Source organism: Schistocerca piceifrons, chromosome 6 (assembly GCF_021461385.2).
Source record: "Schistocerca piceifrons isolate TAMUIC-IGC-003096 chromosome 6, iqSchPice1.1, whole genome shotgun sequence".
NCBI classification, from domain to species: domain Eukaryota; kingdom Metazoa; phylum Arthropoda; class Insecta; order Orthoptera; family Acrididae; genus Schistocerca; species Schistocerca piceifrons.
Genome location: NC_060143.1, coordinates 206,319,110 through 206,335,295, shown reverse-complemented (window position 1 = coordinate 206,335,295; position 16,186 = coordinate 206,319,110). Strand labels below are relative to the sequence as shown.

Below are 16,186 nucleotides of genomic sequence, written 5' to 3'. Positions count from 1 at the left end.
AATCGGGAATCTCAATAAAAACGTCGGTGTTGAGAAAGCTACATCAACATCGATTGCACCCGTACCATATTTCTGTGCACGAGGAATTGCATGGCGACGAGTTTGAACGTCGTGTACAGTTCTGCCACTGGGCACAAGAGAAATTACAGCACGATGACAGATTTTTTGCACCCGTTCTATTTAGCGACGAAGCGTTCTTCGCCAACAGCTGTAACGTAAACCGGCATAATATGCACTATTGGGCAACGGAAAATCCACGATAGCCGCGACAAGTGGAACATCAGCGACCTTGGCGGGTTAATGTATGGTGCGGCACTATGGAAGGAAGGATAATTGGCCCCCATTTTATACATGGCAATCTAAATGATGCAATGTATGCTGATTTTCTCCATAATGTTCTACCGATGTTACTACAAGATGTTTCACTGCATGACAGAATGGCGATGTACTTCCAACATGATGGACGTCCGCCACATAGCTCGCGTGCGGTTGAAGCGGTATTGAATAGCATATTTGATGACAGGTGGATTGGTCGTCGAAGCACGTTCACTGCCGGATGTGACGTCCCCGGATTTCTTTCTGTGGGGAAAGTTGAAGGATATTTGCTATCGTGATCCACCAACAACGCCTGACAACATGCGTCAGCGCATTGTCAATGCATGTGCGAACATTATGGAAGGCGAAGTACTCGGTGTTGAGAGGAATGTCGTTACACGTATTGCCAAATGCATTGAGGTTGACGGACATCATTTTCAGCATTTATTTCATTAATGTGGTATTTACAGGCAATCACGCTGTAACAGCAAGCGTTCTCAGAAATGATAAGTTCACAAAGGTACATGTATCACATTGGAGCAACCGTAATAAAATGTTCAAACGTACCTTCGTTCTGAATTTTAATTTGAAAAACCTACCTGTTACCAACTGTTCGTCTAAAATTGTGAGCCATATGTTTGTGACTATTACAGCGCCATCCATCACAAAGCGAAAAAAGTGGTCCAACTAAAACATTCATATTTCTTTACGTACTACACGAACATGTAATAAAAATGGGTGTTCCTTTTCAAAAAAACGCAGTTAATATCCGTCTGACCTATGGCAGCGCAATCTAGCGGGCCAACCATAGCGCCATCGGGTTTCCCCCTTCAAGCTAGACAAGTTTCGTTCTTTGTAGTTTTTTCGTTTGGCGTTTATTTTGTCAGATATTTGGCCCGGACACGATCAATGGACCGCTCTGTATATTTAATTGCCGTGTTATCTACATAACTTGTCCTTTGTTGAGCAGGAAAGAGTTGACAGTAAAACTCTGCCGTTACTCGTAATCTGTCGTTTACAGGCTGGTTTGAGAATACAATTTAATGTACTTTGCAGCCAGTGCAAGGAAATAGGTTTCTGACATTTAGCTACCACAAATTCAAGATCACATTAAGTACCAATAATGGAATGTGGAAAGATCAAAGAGACTTAACACGGATATCACGGTGCACGATAGGTTGGGGGTCATTATTTGCAACATCCAACAGCTGAAAGGACTTCATAACCAATGATAGCTAGAAATTTGATAGATAGATATTTGTTTCATCTGTTACGCAGAATCATAGACCGTAAAAATGGCGTGCCGATGAGCACTATGAAATTATGAGTGAATGCAATCTGTACATTGTGCAACCAGTAAGGGAAAACAATGAGAAATTTGGAAAGGAAATAAAAACTTTTGAGTTTGCCAGTGACATTGTAATTCTTTCAGAGACAGCAAAGGATTTGGAAGGTCAATTAAACAGAATGGATAGTGTATTGAAATGAGGTTATGAGATGAATACCGACAGAAGGGTAATGAATTAAAGCAGCAGATGCTGAGATAATTAAATTGAGCAGTGAGACAATTAAAATAGCAGATGATTTGGACAGTAAATTGATCGTCGACGGCCGATCTAATGAGGAAATAAAATGCAGACTGACAGTAGGGAAGATATTTTTGAACAAAAGAAATTTTTAACATCAGTTAAAAATTCAATTAAACAAGGTTATTGTTAAAGAGTTGGTTTAGAGTGTAGCCTTGTAGACCGGTGAAACGTGGGCGATAAGCAGTACAAACAAGAAGACATCAAGAACTTCTGAAGTATGGTGATACAAAATGGGAATTAGAGGATGGGGAAAGGATAAGTGGGTGGCTTCCAGCCGCACAGGGCATTGTGGTAATGCAGTCGCGGAAATTGAAAATTTGTGCCAGACTGGGACTCGAACCCGGTTGCTCCACTTCTTCAGAACGGTTACCTAAGTGCCTCAACCATGCAGTCTTGCTTTCCATCCGACCCAACTTCTCAACTTACCGAACGCTGCAATGCTGCGTCCCTCGTCCATTAACCCCCTAGTCTTACTACTTACCGCAAGAGTTCGAACGATGTTAGTACGTCCGCACTGAAATAAACGTCAAGGAGCTGTCGCGTTCTTACGGAAATGTATGTTCTGTCAGAAGGGTGTTAAAGGACGAGGAATGCTGCGTTGCAGAGTGTGAAAAGATGAGAATAAGACCGAGTTGGTTAAGGCAACCATTCTAGAGAATGCTTCGAGTTCTGGTACAGCCCAAATTTTTAACTTTCGCCACTGCATTCCCAGAATGTCCTGCGCAGCTGGAAACCATGAGCTTGCCACCCATCCTTTCCCTTCCCATCCTCTGTTCCATATAAATATGTGTATCAGCCACATCATGAATGACGTCTGTTCTGTTGGACATATCCGACAGAGCAGACACCACTCAAATAAGTACACACAGAGGAATGTTGAAGGGTAGATCAGGTAACTACCAAAGAGATACTGGATCGAAATGAGAAGAAGAATAATATCTTCGCCTTTGAAGTATAAGTGACGATCTAAAAATTTCCATTTGAAGGCCGTACGGTCCAGAATCTGTATGCCAATCGGGGAAAATCGTAGTGAGCCTTGAGTCAATCATCCCACCAACTCACCAGGTTTGAAGTTATCCGTTTGGTAAAACATCGTGCCCTGCTACATGGAGAAGTCCGTACCTGCTTGGTGCACATCCTCATCCAATAGAAATTGAAGCCTTTTTTAAGAGACCGAAGGTATAATCGCATGGGGAGATGTGGGGAGAGGTCACGAGTACAGGACAGGTTCTCTAGTGTCTAGTGTGTTGGCGTGCCTTCTGCGATGCGGCTGACCTCCCAGGCGATTGTTGCGAAACATCAAAGCTGTGTACTTGGTCGTACCATTCTTATCCCTATAGTCGAATATCGTGACGTGGTTCCAGTCACTGGTGTAACGTCCGTCCCTTGAGCCCTTGCTTTTCTAGACTTTGATAAGGAGATCAACCAACGTGTTGTGTTGAATCACCACAGATTTGCTACCCCATACACATTCTTCGATCTCTGACGGGCGCCTACCGATGTTTGTCCATCGGCAACAAAGAAAAGAATAACAGCGCGTTGATCCTGGTTGGAAGGATTCGGTAATAACGTCGCCATATTTTACGTTCACGCATTTACTGAATGCACGTCGGATAGACACGAATGCCTCACTGATCCCTTGTCTACATGTTGGTACTGGTATACCTGCCATGTTGTATGTACGCTGCAGCAATCCCCTCAAACAGAAACTTTTTGACAGCCCCTTGTTGTTCCAGATCCACCTCTGATTGTATTGATACAGCAAAAGACTTCAACTGACCGAATGATTCTACTAATTTTTCAACTTCTCCTTTCCGTTTTTAATTTTTTCTTATTCTTTTTTCCTTCGTGTACTATTATCCTCTTGTCCTCTCAGGTGTTGGGGAAATGCTTCGGTTGCCCCTGCCTAGTTATGCCCTGCTATTATACACTATGTTATCAAAAGTATCTGGACACCCCCAAAAACATACGTTTCTCATATTAGGTGCATTGTGCTGCCACCTACTACCACGTACTTCGTATCAGCGACCTCAGTAGTCATTAGACATCGTGAGAGAGCAGAATGGGGCACTTTGCGTAACTCACGGACTTCGAACGTTGCATGGTGACTGGATATCACTTGTGTCATATGTCTGTACGCGAGATTTCCATTCCTAGGTCCACTGTTTCCAATGTGATAGTGAAGCGGAAACGTAAAGGGACACGTACAGCACAAAAGCGTACAGGCCGACCTCGTCTGTTGACTGACAGAGACTCCGACAGTTGGAGACGGTCGTAATGTGTAATAGGCAGACATCAATCCAGACCATCACACAGGAATTCCAAACTGCATCAGGATCCACTGCAAGTACTATGACAGTTACGCAGGAGGTGAGAAAACTTGGATTTCATAGTTGAGCGGCTGCTCATAAGCCACACATCACGCCGGTAAATGTCAAACGACGCCACGCTTGGTGCAAGAAGCGTAAACATTGGACAATTGAACAGTGGAAAAAACGTTGTGTGGAGAGATGAATCGTGGTACACAATGTGGCGATCCAATGGCAGGGCGTGGGTATGTCGAATGCCCGGTGAACGTCATCTGCCAGAGTGTGTAGCGCCAACAGTAAAATTCGGAGGTGGTGGTGTTATGGTGTGGCCGTGATTTTCATGAAGGAGGTTTGCACCCCTTGTTGTTTTGCGTGGCACTATCACAGCACAGGCCTACATTGATATTTTAAGCACTTTCTTGCTTCCCACTGTTGAAGAGCAGTTCGGGGATGGCGATTGCATCTTTCAACACGATCGAGCACCTGTTCATAATGCACGGCCTCTGGCGGAGTGGTTACGCGACAATAACATCCCTGTAGTGGACTAGCCTGCACAGAGTCCTGACCTGAATCCTATAGAACACCTCTGGGATGTTTTGGAACGCCGACTTCGTACCAGGCCTCACCGAAAGAACGGGCTGCCATTCCCCAAGAAACCTTCCAACACCCGATTGTGAGAGTGGAAGCTGTCATCGAGGCTAAGGGTGGGCCAATTCCAACATTATCGATAGAGGGAGCCACGTACTTGTAAGTCATTTTCAGCCAGGTGTCCGGGTATTTTTGACCATATAGTGTAGCTAGATATTTTTCTTCATTTTGTGGTTGTTGTTTTCCCTATGTCCTCTCGAGAGCAAACAACAGATCGCGACATGACATACTTCTCAGGAATACTGGGGTCCCTGCAACAGTCCACGCCATAGTTTCGCATCAGTTCGAGACGAGAAGACTGGAAAACAACATGAATATTCCTTGGTCACCAAAAGATTCGTAAAACTGCGAACAGCAAGAAGAGCATGGAGGAACGATAGCAGTCAGAAGATAAGCCGTCAACTAACACCTGAGTTCTGCCCTTCAATGGCACGAAAACCACCAGAATCAAATTGATGACAGCTTTCTGCGGACGCTCAACATAAATTCTCACAGGCATGTATAGGGGTGATTCAGCTGCCCCTACCGCTGTCGTTTTATGCAACCCGCAATGTTACAGCTGGCCTTCATAAGCCAAGCGTGATTTTTATACTCTCTCGCTCGCTACGTGTGAACTATTAGGCCTATAGAAAAAATGAGGAGAACCTTCTTGTGGGAAATTCAATGCAGTTAAATTTTGTACTGGGACACATTTCAGCTACAGGTCGCAGTTTTCGAGGTATTCAAGAATAGCGTACAAAATGGTTCAAATGGCTCTGAGCACTACGGGACTCAACATCGGAGGTCATCAGTCCCCTAGAACTTAGAACTACTTACACCTAACTAACCTAAGGACATCACACACATCCATGCCTGAGCACACCGTAGCGGTCGCGCGGTGCCAGACTAAAACGCCTAGAACCGCTCGGCCACTGCGGCCGGCTAAAAGCGTGCAAAAGTGACCTTCAAACGCACCCCCACTTCTGGACTCAGCCCTCACCGGTTAGGATTTCCAGTCCCTTGTTCACGGTACTCCCTCCTACCACTGTACACATATTTACGACTGCACGATTTATTTTCCACATTTGGCCTTTTGTGATCTTCGTTGCCTGCCCTTATTACGCCACCGGCATAGTCGAGCACTTACTGATCGTCAAATTGACGTTTGTGTAAATTTTACCTAGCAATTTTGCGAATTTTAACAACATAAAATAAAGAATTACATCGTTGTATTTGTCAGGCCTTCTCACTATGCAACTACTGTGTTTGTAAGAATTAAGATTGGATCGAATTGTCAATGTAATTAAGTTTTAGCGTGACGCTTACATAGGTCGTTTCTCATTCATTACCCTCACTGACTTGTTTAAATTAATAATGCTGACCAACAAGCCGACTACGCTGGTGGCGTAGTAGCCCAATCAGTAGATACCAAAAAAGGTAGAATATAGTGAACAGTTCATGTAGCCGGAAATGTTTGTACTGTGGTAAAAGGAAGTGCGACTAACAACATACTAGGAATCATGATTAGTGAGGGGTGAGCGTGGGGGTGGACGTGCGTCACAAAGTCACGTTGTTCTTGAATAACTCGAAAACCGTGGCCTCCTGCTAGAACGTATCCCAGCACAAAATTTAACTACATTAAATTTCCTACAAAAAAGCCCTCCTCGTTTTTTTCTGTAGAACTAGTATTTTGCACGCAGAGAGTGAGAGAATATGAAAATCTCAGGCGTGGTTTATGGTCAGCAATGGCACTGCGGGTTGCAATAAACGACAGCGGTAGGGGCATCTGAATCCCTGTAGATTTTGTAACGAATGTGCAGATTTTCGACACGTCAGTTACATCCCGGATAGTTTGATTTTGTAAAGCGGCCATCGAGATGGTTTATCATGGCTTGACTGAAGCAGTTTTTGTTGGAAAAACCTAAGTTTTATAAATCTCACATTTACGAACAGGAAAATCGGAACGCTACACACAGGAACAATATATTCTCCCAAACGCGCTTCTGCATCAGAAGGGGGTGGTAATATTTAACAAATCGAGTGTATGACAATGGTGTCTTGAGAGACACGTTTTTCACACGCAAATCATAAGAAATAATATTTTTATATAAGAATTTTGGACGCTTTCAGAGTTAATGTAATAAGCTGTACTTTTCGCAACTAAATTTGCGCTAATGAATTTCGGGGTCAATTCTAGTGCCCGATACAACCTGTCATCTTTGAGCAATGACGTCAAACCTAATGCACAGACGCTACATAAAGGCAAACGTTAAAAGCAACTGGTCATATTGGTAAACAAACGAATGTAGCATACGGTAAAATCACAATTACTGTTCACGCGGTTAAATACTTAGCCACGACCTGTGTCGAAAAGGATTGAATATAATAAATAAGAACAGAAAAAGAGAAATGCAGGTCTCAAACAAATTATTATCGTAATTTATGCGAGTAAGGAAAGCACAGAGAACTTTCAAATTCATCACAGCATAGCGCATGGTGAAATCGAAATATTGTGAAATAGCGTTAATTTTTGATAATAATCACTGAATCCAACGGGACTACCGCGAGAAAGTGGGGGTTTTGGGCGGGGAGAATCTTTGAGAACACATATTAATTCTTTTAGGATGTTGTTTAGAATTTTACAATTAAATTTATCATATGATTTAACCCTGCTCTCCTTGATGTCTTCTTATGCTTACTCTACACGACATTTTAGTTCCTTTCGTAGCCTGGGGTTTGGGAACATATTTGCTCACACAGCGTCATTTTTTAAGACAACAGTTGTTAAAGTAGGCAGCCTATGTCTATAACACAGAATATAAAATCTTTTTCATTGACACCAAGCGTCTTCTGTAGCCTCCGTCTTTTCAGTCTGTATTTCGCAAAGTAGACGCTGAAGTCCTCGATTCATTTTCCATTTACTAGTCTTGAGGTTTAAGAGCAAGTATTTAAACAATGTCTGCCATCTCTACGTGTCTATAAAAATTTTATCGATTGAAGTGCTGCTGGTTTCCACAACTCTTCTTGTAAGTTTTATTGGGGAGAGAGAGATTATACGAAATTGCAAGATACTTAAAAATAACATGAGGATAGACATACCGTAAAAAATGTAAATTATATTCTCACTTAATGTTAGAACGTTCTGTTTAGATGTCAAAAATTTTAATCATGTGTCAAGTTTGTTCAATAAATAACTGAAAATAACCAGATGGAGCCAAGTGCACTGTGACTGTTACAATTAACTTTCCATGAATTCCTACTTCTGCAACATGACCTTCAAATACTGATCAATGTAAAATCAATGAGAATCGGTATTTTGTATTTGTATTTATTCTTAAAATAAGTGGCAACTACTCCTTCGATTTCACTTTTCAGAGTTAACTGTTGTCAGTCGTTGGGTAAATAAAGAGTCATTTTAAATCTTCTTATAGGCTTACTCAGCCTACCCTCCTCGCATATCTCGTCGAAATACCTCTGCAGTGTTTTTTTTTTTTCTGACAGCGCCGTTCATGACAGGTCTCACGTATCTGCAACGTCTATACACTCTCAGATAGGATCATAGGTGCCATTTTGGTTCTTTCTAGTACTTCGCACTGAACTATAAAGCTGTAGGACCCAAATGTGATTTTAAAGCCTATTGCTAAGCTTCGTTCATTATTTTGCTTACTCGTATGAATTATTTTTGTCAGATCCTTTAAGTGCTTTAAGTGCAAATACATGGAGTTATTTCTTGATTAGCTACACGACACTTTGAAGGACTACAATTAAATTGTAACCTGACGCGCTTTTTTGCACACCAATGTATAAAGTATATCATTCATGATATATGTTCCGACATAGCCTTGCCCACGTAATTTTCTGACCTCTAGTCCCTTTACTTTTATTGATTCAATTAACTGTTGTTCGAGATCTAATACAGACTGGCCTTTGACCCGGGTAAATGACGTAAACAACTACTAAAATAATCTTTGATTATATTAACCTACTGAAAGACTTCACTTGACCAATTGATTTTACTAAATTTTCTACTTTTGCTTTCCGTTTTAATTCCCTCGTATTTTTTTCTCCTTCGCTTTCTTCGGACGCCACGACCGCTTGTTCATCGCCACAGCCAAATAAAATATCACGCCTCTGGCTTTACCTACGACTGAACCAACGTGATCATTCTATTTCATATCCCCAAAAATTATTACACTCAGGTAGTGTTATGAGTTGAGTGATTCCAGCAGTGACTCACTGACACTTTGCTAAGTTTCTTCGGCTTGAGAAGTGCAAAAGTCAACATTTCTCTTCATTTAAAGTCACCTGCCGATCTTTGCGTCACTTCGATATCTTATGGAGACCAGCGTGGATGTGTGGGTAACTTTTTTCAGACAGTACTTCATTACAAACAAACAAATCATCTGTAGAAAGTTGGAAGTCATTATTAATGTTGTCTACCAGCGGGTCATTAACGCTCAACATGAACAAGGAGAGCCTTAGCACACTTCCTCTGGGACCTTCATGCTGCGTCCTCCCTACTAATAAATTCTCAATCCAGGAAGAAATGTCATTTAATAACCCACATGATCCATATCTACGTAAATATTCCGTAAGTATCTGTACGGTGCATGGAGGAGGGCACACCGTACAAATATTATCTATTTTTCTTCCTATTACGTTTGCGTATTAAGGTAACTTGCCTGTGAATCCGCCTCAAAAAATCGATCTTTTGTTTTTCATCTTAAATAGATGTTTGGGTTTTTTTAACTAAATGGTGGTTAAAAGAACTGAATCGAAAATCAGGAAGTTGTTTAAAAATCAAGTTCACTCTGTGAGCGTTCACATCCATGTTTCCACTGCTTTTACAAGTCGCTGTTGTCACTCGACTTCTGTCGAGATACATATTACCGGTTTACGAAGTTAGCAGCCTTGTTAGAAGTTATACTTTGGGATGCTCTTACGTTTCTCTGGCATATCTTTGGTTTTCGAGCATTGATTTCCTTATATAGACTTTCCTGTAGTTTAAATATGAGTTGCTGCTATTTTGTCATTCTCGAAAATTATTATGCCTGTAATTTGTTTTAATATGGGGCAGATAGTAGGTATGGAAATCTAGAGTTGCTAGAAAGACATTCTGGGTTTAATACGAGGCAATTGCTGTTGGCAACTGATTCCACGAGAGTGGCAGAAGCCGAAGGATGCGTCCTTGATGCAATGAAGACGCCTGAATAACAAGGGGACACAAGAAAAGGAGAAGAGAAGATGAGGAACACGTAAACCAAGAATATTACGCAAACGGAGGGTATTAGGAACAACAGAGGTGAGTCATAGATCAAATATAGTTCTGAATTGGATTTCCAGAGAATTAAATTTTCTGACATGTTTATTTTATGCACAAAAATCTATTTGAGCTAGAGTTCTGAAATTTTTTGGGATGTTTTGGGTACTATTTGCGGAAAAGTAGACTACACACACTAAAGTACTATCAACAGGGAGGGAAATACATACGGATTAATTATAAAAAAATGACAATTTTGATTATCAGGTGTACATAATTCTAGACTAATAACTTTTGGCTGAAATGACGTGATTCTAGTCAACTTTTTACAGACATGATGTTAATGCGTACTTAAAGTTGCAAGCAGCTAAGTAAGATAGTCAGTGCGCAGATTTCAAGTATGGACCAGCGTATAGAAACATAAAACACTGACCTTCCAAAAAAGAAAATAGTAATAAAGTCAACGTGAGAACTAATGTGACTAATTGTATATCAGAAAGTTCAGTAAGAAACACTCCTATTGGTCTACAATTTGAATCCCACTGAGAGTTCACGTTTTTTGCTAGAGCCGTTTAGACTTTGTAATAATTGTTAGTATATTTCCAGGCTTTCACAGGCAAGCTACCCTAAGCGGAAAAAATGACTATCTATATGCTCTTTCTGCCCCATCTTTTTCACATGGTCCCTATGCGATATACACATTTGTGACAGCAAACGGTTGCACAGTCTTCTTCGGTTGCATGTTCTCTAGCTACGTTGTCTTTCTTTCCCGCTGAAGTTCTCCGAGCATTTCTGCTGCACTTCCGTATGGACTATACCGACCTTTTACGATTCTAGCTGCATGTCTCAGAATTATGACTGGGAGAACCGACCGGCTAAATCGATACCGGTATTTTAGTTCCGAATAACCGGTATTTTTCGGTATTCGATTGGTATCGGTTATACGACGTGATTTTCATTTCTTACTAATAACTGAGTAAAAAACCGAAATATCAGTTAGCGATAGCAGCAGTGCTAAAATTTCGTTTTTACATAAATCTTTTTTGAAAGAAGGAGTAATTTTTAGTTGTAAAGTTTGCTTTGTTTTGAAATATTGAGTTATTATAGAAAATGAGAAAAGATATTTGTGAAGTTTTAAAACCTCATCTGGCCTATACGGTAGTTTCTCGTTGGACATCTGTTCTATTGCATAGTGACATCAACCATGTGACATAGCAATGAAGTACGATGTTTCATTTGCTTTAAAACGTTAAAGTTTTGTCTATCATTTCTAAGAAATAATAAAAGAGGAAGGAAATTATGGACACAGTAGTACATTAAAAACTTAACAACAATTCATTCATCGTGTACAGTAAAAATAGAAAGTACCTGATCTGCTGTCTATTTCTACATAGCTTGCAGCCTTTGGAAAAGGAAAATTTAACACGAAAAACTGAGTTCTTCAGCCTCAATTTTCACCCTTTAGCTCTGACTATTCGTAATAACCCGAATGGTGGTGTCCACGATTTTTGAGCAGAATTTAATCAGCAGGAGAATATTAGTGATTTTTTGAAGCATCCAACCACTTATTACATTTCGAGAAAAGCAGCAGACTGTGAACGGACTAAGTTTTATTTTATTTACCTATTTAATTTAATACTTCGATTCTATATATCTAGAAACTGTAAGGGTCAACATTTTTCAATCTCCGATTTCTACGTTTATGTCAGGAAATAATAGGAGTAAAAAACTGGAAATCGGTTATTTCAGAAATCTCTTATTTTGAGCGGTTTTAACAGTCAGGTTTGACTGGCGTCGAAAAAATCGAGGTAACCAAAAATCGATTCTTTCAGTGATAACCGCCATCCCCACTCAGAATTCTTTCGATGAACGTTGTAATGCTTACTTGATAAACACAGAACCAGTATTTTAGGATTGCTCACACTAGCATTTTGCCTTCCATTCGCCTTCTATTATACTAGTTTTACATGATCGTCCAATTTCATATAGCTTCGTAGTACTACTCGTAAAAACTGACACGATGTGATGTGCACAAGATGTTTACCAATAATCTTGCAATGGTATACTGTGGGATTATAGACATGATCGTATATAGTACGTTCGGAAAGTCGCTGTGCACTGGACTATGGAGTAAATATGAACATTACTTTGGAAGCTCGAAACAAATTTAGTAGAATACATTTTGCTAGAAATTTTTTCCATGGCGATCTATTGTTGCGTAACATTTAGCTGTTTGGTTCAGTTGATGAATGACATCGAATGTGAGGTGTAGTGTCTAGATGTTAGTTTGTTTTTAAATTATGTTGCTTTCAACTGAGGAACGTATTGTTCTTGTTTTACCTAAGGTTCGAAAAGGCGATAAATATTCAGATTAAGTGCAGGAGTCATTTTCTAAATAATTCCAGGAAGCAGCTGCACCTCATCGTCATGCAGCTCGTCGATCTATGATCTATGATCTATTCTGACTCTATGCAGGACAACCCAGCAAAATCATTGCGCGACAGCAGTGCAAAAATTGGAAGATGAGGATCGTGAAAAGCAAATCCGTTACTGCAAATGGTTTACACTGAGACGAATACCACTGACATTTTTGATGCCACGTTCTGTACAGACGAGGCCTGGTTCCATCTCTCTGACCAAGTTAACGCACAAAATACGTAATATTATGCTTAAAGATAATCATCATGTCATTACCCAGACACGTTCCGCTGAACTTTCAGCGTGATCAGTAGGGTTTTATTTCTATTAAACAATACTATAAATACTCTTCACTACTTGTACACATATAAAACTCAGCTTTTAAGCAAGTATTTACAAATTTGGAAAACAGACTATTTTTTGTATATACGAGGTGTGGCTAGAAAAAAACCGGACTAGTACTGGTGAAACAATAAAACGAATGCAATAAGGCTGAAAGTCGCGTGGCCTGTCACGTGACTCTCGCTCCGCCTACTGCTCGAGTTTCATCTGCCTCCTGCACTCAGTCTGCCCGTGGTGTCTGTTTTAAGTAGTTGACGTTTTGTCTGTGCGTCGGAAAATGTTGAGTGTACAGAAAGAACAGCGTGTTAACATCAAATTTTGATTCAAACTAGGAAAATCTGCAAGTGAAACGTTTGTAATGTTACAACAAGTGTACGGCGATGAGTGTTTATCGCGAACACAAGTGTTTGAGTGGTTTAAACGATTTAAAGATGGCCGCGAAGACACCAGTGATGACACTCGCACTGGCAGACCATTGTCAGCAAAAACTGATGCAAACATTGAAAAAATCGGTAAACTTGTTCGACAAGATCGCCGTTTAACAATCAGAGCAGTGTCGAGTTAACAGGAGTTGACAAGGAAAGTATTAGGCAGATTCTTCATGAAAGTTTCAACATGAACAAAGTGTGTTCAAAAATGGTTCCAAAGTGTCTCACAATTGAACAGAAGGAACGCCGAAGAATGATTTGTTCTGACATCCTGGAAAACATTGAAGGTGATCCCACCTTCTTACAAAATGTTATTACTTGCGATGAATCGTGGTTTTTTACTTACGATCCCGAAAGTAAACGCCAATCGATGCATTGGAAAACTCCTGGTTCTCCACGACAAAAAAAAGCACGAATGTCAAAATCGAAATTCAAGGCAATGATGATTGTTTTTTTTGACATCAAAGGGATTGTGCACATTGATTGGGTACCAGAGGGACAAACAGTGAATCAGCATTACTACATTAGCGTCCTGGCTACCCTACGTGAGCGAGTACGGAGAAAACGGAACGATTTGTGGAGGAAAAAGTCATGGATACTTCACCAAGACAATGCCCCAGCTCACAGTCCGTTGTCAGTGAAGACGTTTTTGACAAAACACAACATTCCCATCTTAGATCATCCACCCTACTCACCTGATTTGGCCCCCTGTGACTTTTTTCTTTTCCCTAAAGTCAAGTCAGCTTTGAAAGGAACTAGATTTGAGACTGTTGAAGCAGTAAAAGAAAAAGCGACGGAAGTAATGTATGGACTTACCGAAAATGATCTGCAGCATTGCTATGAACAGTGGAAAATTCGTATGGAGCGGTGTAGAGGCCGAAGAGGAGAGTACATTGAAGGAGATAACATGAAATTGTAAATAATTGTAAATAAATGTTTTTTCCAGCATCAGTCCGGTTTTTTTCTAGCCGCACCTCGTATGCCTTATTACCACATGCTGTGGTTTTCCATGTTATTCATGTCTACTGCATTAGAGTTGTTTTTGGTTCACAGTTTGTCATCTGTAACCATATGCAAATTAATGTAGAAAAGTTATTTGCCCAAATTTTACGACTGGGAATGTTGTAGTTAGGCCTGACATTAATTAATTCTATGTGGAACATTGTGTGTGTGTATGTGTGTGGTGCTTTTGTGTCTGTGTATGCAATTTGTTTCACTTACTTTTTCTGGTCTTCCTATTATGTTCGCTGTGGCAAACTACGCTATTTAACTATCACTGTTCACCAGCTACAACAGCAACATGGTGGGTAGTTGAACAGTTGGACGTGTTTCAGGTGGGAGTTTAGAGTCTCTGTGGAGTATATCTGCCACTGAATGTGTGTGTGTGTGTGTGTGTGTGCGTGTGTTGAGTAGGCATAGTGCCGCGAGTTTTTATTCATTTAATTACTTTTGTATTTTTATTTATTTATTTAATTCTGCGTGAGTATGTGTGTCTGTTAAGTAGGTGAAGTTGAGTGGGTTTTGTGTATTTATTTGTTTATTTAGTTTGTGTGTGTGTGTGTGTGTGTGTGTGTGTGTGTGTGTGTATGTGTGTGTGTGTGGAGTACTTGCGCTGTGGCTTTTTGCATTTCATTGTTTGCTTCACTTATCGGTGTTGATGTCTGTTGGGCTGTGTTCGATGTCCATAAACTGAAAACAAACAAACACACACACACACACACACACACACAATTTTCCACATAGAATTAATTAATATTAGGTTTAACTACAACATTCCCAGTCATAAAATTTCGAGGTAAATAACTTTTCTACATTAAGTTCTATATGGTTTCAGATCACGAACTGTGAAAGGACCACAACTGAAATGCAAAACAGAAACACCTTTGAAAAATCACTATGTGTGGTAACAAGGTATACATATAAAACTTCGTTTTTCAAATTTGTAAATACTTTCGCAAAACTCGTAATATATATGTGTACAGGTATTAAAGAGCATTTTCCCTGTTGTTTAATAGAAAGAACTTAAAAGCCCACTGATAACGTCGAAAAATCGGCGAAACATGTATAGGTAATAGCAGTAAAGAAAAATTGTGCCTTGCTGAATGTAGAGCCCCTAAAGAAAATAAAGAATAAAATATTAGAGGTTCTTATACGCTTCCTTGGGGAACACACGATGTCTTCAATTTCTCTTTAATTTCCGTGGAACGTTAGTTGTCAGTATGACGTAATACGTTCTAATGTGAAACACTCTTCGAGCCAATAACATATCTGTAAAGATATCCCATGTTAACTGTAGGTTGGCTAGTAGCAGTACAGTGTCCAACGCGTTACAGATCTGTTGGAAGACAGAGTCTACCTGTTCAGTCGTGTATGAACAGAGCACACTGCGTTTCACATGACTGTTTTTTTTTCGAATCCGTCAGATTCTTCGACACAAGCTCGTTTCCTACCAGATCGTCAGCTTACAATGTGCTCTAGGATCCTGTGACAACCGTAGGTCAGCGATATTAGTCTGTAATTTTGTGCATCAGAACTTTTACTGTAGTTGCAAATTGGAGTGACCTGCGTTCTGTCAGTCACAAAGGTTTCACTGCACAAGCGATCCTCGGTAATGCCGTCCTCTCACGAGACGTGAAAACGCAGTTGGGCGAGGGGCTGGTGGCATCACAGCGTGCAATTCCATTACATTGCGAAGAGTGAAATGAAGAACCTGGTATGTTAGGTTTTTGCCTCTTGGAGAGGAACGTGGCCACATCGTTTTTATGACACAAGCAGAACTTAGAAGCTGCCTTATTGTATGAAGTTCAACTTTGTATTAGGTGTTTATTTTCATGATACAGTATGTGGTACGAATATAAGCTGTTTCAAAGCATCAGCAAATTGAGAATGTCTCGAAAA

General features: G+C 40.4%; 1 protein-coding gene across 1 annotated transcript in view; it reads right to left on the bottom strand.

Annotated features, from left to right (window-relative positions):
- The window catches only part of LOC124802937, a 581,822-nt gene that overhangs the window by 18,030 nt on the left and 547,606 nt on the right, over positions 1–16,186 (bottom strand). The window lies entirely within an intron of this gene.